Below are 7,654 nucleotides of genomic sequence, written 5' to 3'. Positions count from 1 at the left end.
TCTGAGTAGCTCCCAGGCTATCTAAGCCAGAGAGGCTCACCCTTGACCTCTCTCCAGTCACCCTCTCCTTGTCACTTCAGTTGACACTGATGGCTTTGGTCCTCTTCAGTGGTACTCCCCTATGGGTATCCTGTTAACGTGTCCTCCAGTGTTCACTCCTTCTCCATCCTACCAGGTGCCACATTGCCTTAGGCACTAAACACAGTGTGGCTGCTTATACTGAGTCCTGACTTAAAAATGGTATATTTTTACTCTCACCAAATCTAGGCTTTTTAAAAAAATTACTTTATAGTATTGAAATCACAAACAAAAACCTCACACAGCTAGATTAGTCCCTAAAGCTCTCTATATTACAGCTATGTGCTGGAATGCAAAGAAATGCAGCATTTATCCACAGGCTTGAGTGTGTCTTTCGCAATGCTTAGTTTGCCACACACTCTAGACCAATTGATCATACTTGACTCTCTGGACATACTTGAAACTTGAGTTTGATCTCTTGAAACAAACAACTCAAGTTGACCTCTGGCCTCCATACATACGTGCATACATGTGCTCATGCATGAATGCACACATGTATACTCATATACATGTACACACAAATACTTTTCACAACTCACAATGCAGGATTTAGGAGGTGCTCAGAGTTATGGCCCATGACTTCATTGTTAATAATTGGTTCCAAGGGAGAAGAAATGATTCCATGGGATCAATTCTATTAATTGTGGGGAAAAAAAAAACGCAGATAAAGTTGAATTATGGTTGTTTTTATTAAAATGAGGATAATTTAAACCTAACTGTGAAGAATCAATCTGAGACTCAGACTATGGACTCTAACACTCCCAAGGGGCCAGGAGGAGTAGCCTGGCCCAAATCTACGAGTTGAAGGCCAGGAGCTTGTGGAGGCTGGCTCATCTTCTGATTGTCTACCTGCCAACAAGGCAGTCTAGCTTTGCTCTCAGATCTTAGTCACTCTGATGATGTCTAAATCATGTGAAACCATACTCAGCATTCCGAACACTCTGAGAACCCTTTTGTGACTCACTGGAGGCAGATGTACCTTGGAGGCAGGTGTGCACTGGAGTCAGGTGTACACTGTAGGCAGGTGTTCACTAGAGACAGGTATGTGTTCGAGTTAGAAGTGATTTGAAGGCCGGTGTGTATTGGAGGCATGAGTGGTTTGGAGGCAGGTGTGTACCGCATGTGCACTGTAAGCAGGTAAATACTGGAAATAGGTGTGACATAGAGACTGGTGTTCACTGGAGGCAGGTATGCACTTTAATAGAGTTACAAACCTAAACCAAATCTGCTGATTGGGCTTTAGGTTGAAAGAGAGTTTGGAGACCATTTTCTTTCCTTTGTTCTCCTGGCTATATCACATGTGGCCTCAGGCATGTCTATAGGAAGTGGCCTTCAGCCTGAAAGTGCTTAAGCAATCACTCATTTGCTATATATTGATAGCAGACACTGTCTCTACCAGGTTTCTAGTTGTATAATTCTTTTTAGTTACATTCGGAGTTATATTTTCTACCCCCCCTCCACCCATGTTGAACCCCGTGTCCGCATCTCCACTGACCAGCTGCCTGCTTCAGGACACACAATAGACATGTGTGTCAGTCTCCCTCATGAATGAAATTGAATTTTCACATTGATTTGTTTTTTATTTGAAGGATGATTTTTTACTGTCTGACTTATCTGTAACTGGGTTGGTAGCCTTTATTTTACTGCTTTATTTTATTGTTCTTTATGCCCCTGGACATTTTTGTGAGCACTAGAGGTCTGCAGGGGAAGGAACATAGTGGGTCGCCTGCTCTTTGAGACAGCATGGGGGACATTTAGTGAGTTAAAAATATTTAAACTGGCCCTTTTTCATAAGCATCTGTATCATTTCCTTACATTGGGACAAAACATTAAACAGTATGATTTGCAATAATATCAATAACCATAATAATCGTCAATGAACAATAATTCTTACTTAGTCACAATAGTGCTTGTCTTAGGGTTTTTATTGCTGTGATGAAAACCATGACCAAAGCAACTTAGGGAGGAAAGGGTTTACTTGGCTTACACTTCAACATCACTATTCAACATCAACGAATGTTGGGACAGGAACTCCAGGTATGAATCTGGAGGCAGGAGCTGATGCAGAAACCATGGAGAGGTGCTGTTTATTGGCTTGCTCCCATAGCTTGCTTAGCCTGTTTTCTTATAGAACTAAGGATCACAGCTCAGGATGAGACCACCCATAATGGGCTGGGCACTTCCCCATCAATCACTAAATAAGAAAATGCTCTATAGGCTTGTCTATAGCATAGTCTTACAAAGGCATTTTCTTAATTGAGGTTCCCTCTTCTCAATGACTACAGATTGTATCAAGTTGACACAAGACTGTCTAAAACAGTATGTATGACAAAATATTGAGGCAGGTGTACACTAGGTGTGCACTGGAAGCAGGTACATACTGGAAGTAGCTGTGCACTGGAGGCAAGTGTGCACTGGAGGCTGGTGTACACTGGAGGCAGGTGTGCACTGGAGGCAGGTGTGCACTGGAGGCAGGTATACACTGGAGGCAGGTGTGTACTGGAGTCAGGTGTGCAGCCTCCAATGTCCAGCACAGTGTGACTGTGGCATCATACATTAAGACACAGCAGAGATTTTATATATGCATATGTGAAATCAGTAGATGTATAATATGCACATATAGAACACAGTACCTATACACACTCATATATACTTTCAATACACATGATATTAAAGATATAAATCATGAACAATGTAGTACCTAAACTATATTAGTGTATAGCATTAGTGTAGGTCATACATCAACATGCTATTGATGTCATCATAGACAACACAAAAAGCGATGCATAAATATTGATGAGAAGGAATAGTAGTGTGCTCAGTGGTGATTGCCAACAGGGCCTTGCCAAGAGAGTTTGTCAGAACGTCCTATCTTTCCCCATATCTTCTCAGGGTCCTATGGGGTTTCTAATTGCCACGGGAGACTCTGAAGCACAAAGTTTTACAATCTTCCATCCAGGCAGAAGCTCTTCAGTGTTCTAGCAAGGAGTAGAGGAGAAGACTGAGCTGCATGCCAGGGCCTCATCCTTGAGCACCAGCACAGCCCTGCATGGGCATTTCTAATGCCTGCCTCTTCGGATGACCATCACCCACTGTTTGCTTTTCCTGTGTGGTCTGTCCCACACATATTGGCTGGCTTCCTGTAAAAGCAACTACATCATTTCGTTTTGAACCCCCACTGCTAGCCCTTCCCTATCACCAGTGTCTGCCTCCCTTCTCAGCATCATTACGTACCTGTTAGACCCAAACCCCATCACAGACTAAACAGCTCTTCCCCTGTTATCCTGGTCCAAGTGCCCAGAGCTGGAGCTCTGCACATTTTCTTTGGACTGGTCTATACATGAATTATTTTTCTTTTGGCTAGCTAAGATCTGCTGAAATAGTACAAATCAGATGTCAAGAATATCTTAAACAGCAGCAGCTAATGAAAACCAAAGCAAATAAATAAAACTGCAGACAACGGCAATGTGCCCGGGGTTACCTTGAAAGAAAGCAGTGGTTCCCACTAGACAAAACACTCACCTTCAAAGCATGAACAATGAGACCATTTTGGGAAAGGAAAACATCTGCTCTGATAGAGTTTGAAGCATGGGAGAGATCCTAGGTGACATGACCTGGTGTGGGAACAGAGGTGAGCACGCGACTGTCACACATATGTGTGTGTGTGCATGTATGTGTACATGTGTGTGTGCATATGCGTGCACATGAGTGCATATGGGGAACAGATGGAGGAAGGAAAGTGGAGACTGAAATAAGCCTACTTGATGTCTGATTCTAAAATAATATGTGAACCCACCAAGTATTTAGTTTAAATGAACTTTTTTTAAAAAAAATAATTCTTGCTTGGTTTTGTTATTCAGAAAAAAATTATTATAAAGAAAATCAGGAAAGCAGAAAACTCAAGAAGATTAAGCACAGAATGAGGTATATATTTAAAACCATAAGTGTGTAGTTAGCTTCAGTGGTTTACAACTGTAATCTCAGCCCTTGGGAGGCTGAGGCAGAAAGAATTCTAAAATTTTGAGGCCAGCCTGAGTTACATAGGGAATTCCAAGTCAAACCTGGGCTACAGAGTGAGACCTTATCTAAAAGTACATAGATAATGTGTTTCATCTATAGTGATATATTTAAATATATTTTATAATATGCTTAATAATAATATATTTTATTTATGCATTTAAAGTTTCTACAATGCACTGATGGTGGATTCAGGTGTGTGTGTGTTTATGAGAGAGAGAATGCATGTGTATGAGAGAGAATTAAGAGGGAGTGAGAGTGTGCAAAGCTACAGCAAACTTTTTTTGACTTCTTTGAAACTGACAATGGGGTGCAGATATTAAAATGCTTGTTTTGTCAACAAAAGGACATTAGTTCAACCTCTAAAACTCATCATCAAAAATAACAAAATCAAAACCAAGGCAGGCCTTGTGGAATACATCTGCAGTTTTAGCACCGGTGAGGTGGAGACAGGCAGGTCCCTGGAGTTCCCAGGCTAGTCACTTGGAGGGGTCAGGCCAGTGTGAGAGCCTGCCTTAAAAATCCAAGATGGATAGCTTCTCAGGAAGGACACCCAAGGTTGGCCTCTGGCCTCCACATGCATGCTCCCCTGCAGTTCCCTCCACATACAACCTGACAGCACAAATGGCTTTGCTGTCTTTGGGTTGAGCTCCACACGTGACTATTCATGACCCTCCTATCTACCTGCTTCCTTTACCTCTGTAGAAAAGCCAACCTTTGCACCTGTGCCAACCAGACTGAATGTAGGCTGACTGCAAGGACAGGCAAGGATCCTGTCATCAAGATCTGGAGAGGCAGGGCGCACTGTCTCATTGCAGGCTGATAGGTGCATCATGACAGAGCTGATAAATAAATAGCAGAAAGTTAGTAATAGCAGCTAATGTCTGTGCAGTGTCTAAGTTAAAACAAAACAAAACAAAAACTTTCACCTTTTGTTCAGGTTAAAAAGTCCTCTTGACCCCTGAGCTCGGGACCTTCTCAGTATATGTATTATTTTTGGGGGTGGGGGCAGTACAAGTCAACCCATAGCAGTTGCATTATATGCTTCTGACCAGAGAGCTGGTTAAGGACACTTATTCATTCAACAGTCCTCAAATATTTAGCTAAATTTTTAACTCCCTTCATTGTTTTAGGAAGCGATGGATCCAGTGACCTGCCCTGCAAGTACTCTGAACTTATCTTTCAGTGACTCTCCACGTGTAGCAAAGATCACCGACATACCTTTCAGGCTTCATGCTCCCTGAACTTGCATATGTAAGGCAATGGGGCTCCATTGCAATTCTACCAGCTAAGAAAAACAGGAAAGAAAGGTTGAACCCGGTTACTCATTAAAGTAATGAAAATCAAGCCAGTGGGGTTGGCATTCCTCACTCACAACACTGGCAACTGTGGCCAGAATCATCTCCTGTGGATTGCTAGGACCCATTTTCTGTCGGACAGGCTCTCAAGAGGTTCAAATCTGCTGGCGAACAATATGCTTATCAGAAGTGTTAGTGATGTGTGTGCCGAGTTATGACTAAGGTGATATCCCAGGGAAGTAAGGAACACTTAAAGGGAAGTCATTGTCTCATTCTGGACGATTCTGGACATCCAGGAACATTCTGTATACAATATTTGAAATTGGGTATCCAGCGACATGGAACTGATTAAATAAATCTGTGCTGAAACACAGATTCACCTCTGTGCTGAAACACTATCTAATCACTGAAAAATTTATGGACGAACATTTACTGATATGTTTGTTCACATGTTCAGCAAAGGTAGAATGGAGTATAAATTACTATTTACATTATAGTCTTGCTTTGGTAAGAACATATTATGTGTGAATCCAAAAGGACACACACTAACAGCCAACATAGGTCATATCTGGTATGGTGTATATTTAACTTTGCTTGGCTTGCCTTTATATTTTTCTATAATGTGAATGTACCCCCCTTTTTAAAATAATGTGAAAAGAATCATAAGTATAAGATTTCCTCTCCAAGTCTGAACACCCAGGAACAAAAAAGACTGATGTTTGCCTTCATATAACTTGACAACTAACGTTTGTATCCTATTTGCTGATTTTATGATGGAGGTATCCTAAAATGCCGTTTTCTTAATATTCCTTGATTCTGCAAAGACTTAGAATATGGAGCTTGTGGCCTGACTCCTGGGTGGCCCAGTGATGTAGATGTTTAGTGATAGCCCTGGGAGGTCCCAGAGTGAAAGCGTTGTACCCAATTAATTTTTTATTCCTCTAAGAAAATGCTACTTAGGTTGACAGGCATATTTCCTCAGTGGAGGGAGAATGCGAGATAAGAGCGTGCTGGGAAGTGGCTTGGGAATAGTGGAACCTTGTAAATCTGATTTCCCTGAATAGCCCATGAAAGCATTAAACAAACAGAGTGCTGTGTCCTGGAGCTTTGCCTGAATTAAAGAGCGTAAGAACTATCGACTTTACACAACTCAATAGAACTATTATTTGTGATTGAATGCCAGATTAAATGGCTGGAGAGCGGCCACAAGCAAGGCTGTGAATACATGAGAATCGGAGTTCTTTCTAATCACTGTTCCATTCAGCTTCAGCAAATGCCTCGATGTCCCTTCCACACAGTGACACATGTCCTTAAGTGCAACTGACCTGCTGGTCTCTCTCCTCTCTCTCTCACATAGAGGGTATCCACCATTCTCAGGCTTCATTTGAAAGGCAAGGTGGCTGAGTCTAAATGGTCCAGATAGTTTGGAGCATTGAAAAGCATGCCCAGATCCATGGCTCTCCCCTCCCTGTTAGCCAGGCTATAAGAATCAGAACCAACTAATTGTAGAAATAAGTCAGAGTCCATAGGAGGGATGCTTTTCTCTTTATAATACCAGGAAAAGCATTGTGTTCAGAAGAGAAATACATACAGAAGACACTGCTCAACACTCCTTACGCTGTCTTAGAAGGTCAGATCTTTATCTACTCCACTGTGCTGACCACATGGGATGTCACATCATATAAATAAGTTACATTATAGAATGCTGTACAGTTTGCAAAGTATATTTGATGCATGCTTTCTAATTCACTGCTAACAACAACTCTTGCTTTATCACTCTTTACTGAAACGTCCCACTTAACTCTTTGGAGAATTAGGAGATAAAAGTGTGATAGTGAAAACTGTTAATTTGACAGGATCTAGAATCACCTAGAAGACAGGTCTTGGGGGACATCGATGAGGGAGTTTCTAGTGAGAGTTAGTTTAAGTAGGAGGACCCACCCTAAAGTTGGGTGGGTCCATTCTATGGACTAGGGTTGCAGGCTCTATAGAAAGAGGAGACTGAACTAATTACCAGCATTCGTCTGTCTCTCTGGTTCCTGACTGAGGATGAGCCAAACAGTATCCTCAGACTCCTGCTGTCTTGCCTTCCCGGTCATGATGGACTGAACCCTTGAGCTGTGAACCTTATATTGCTCCTTTTGGATTTTTTACAACAAGCAAAACAACCAATTCCTATAGTATTACATATATTTCAAAGATTAGTTCTCAGATTTCCAATTCTTAGCAACTCATAACTCTAAGTCTTAAAAGTGTCAGCC

This window comes from Mus caroli, chromosome 12 (genome assembly GCF_900094665.2).
Source record: "Mus caroli chromosome 12, CAROLI_EIJ_v1.1, whole genome shotgun sequence".
In the NCBI taxonomy this organism is placed as follows: Eukaryota; Metazoa; Chordata; class Mammalia; order Rodentia; family Muridae; genus Mus; species Mus caroli.
The sequence above is the reverse complement of the archived record's forward strand: the minus strand, read 5'-3'. Positions refer to the sequence as shown.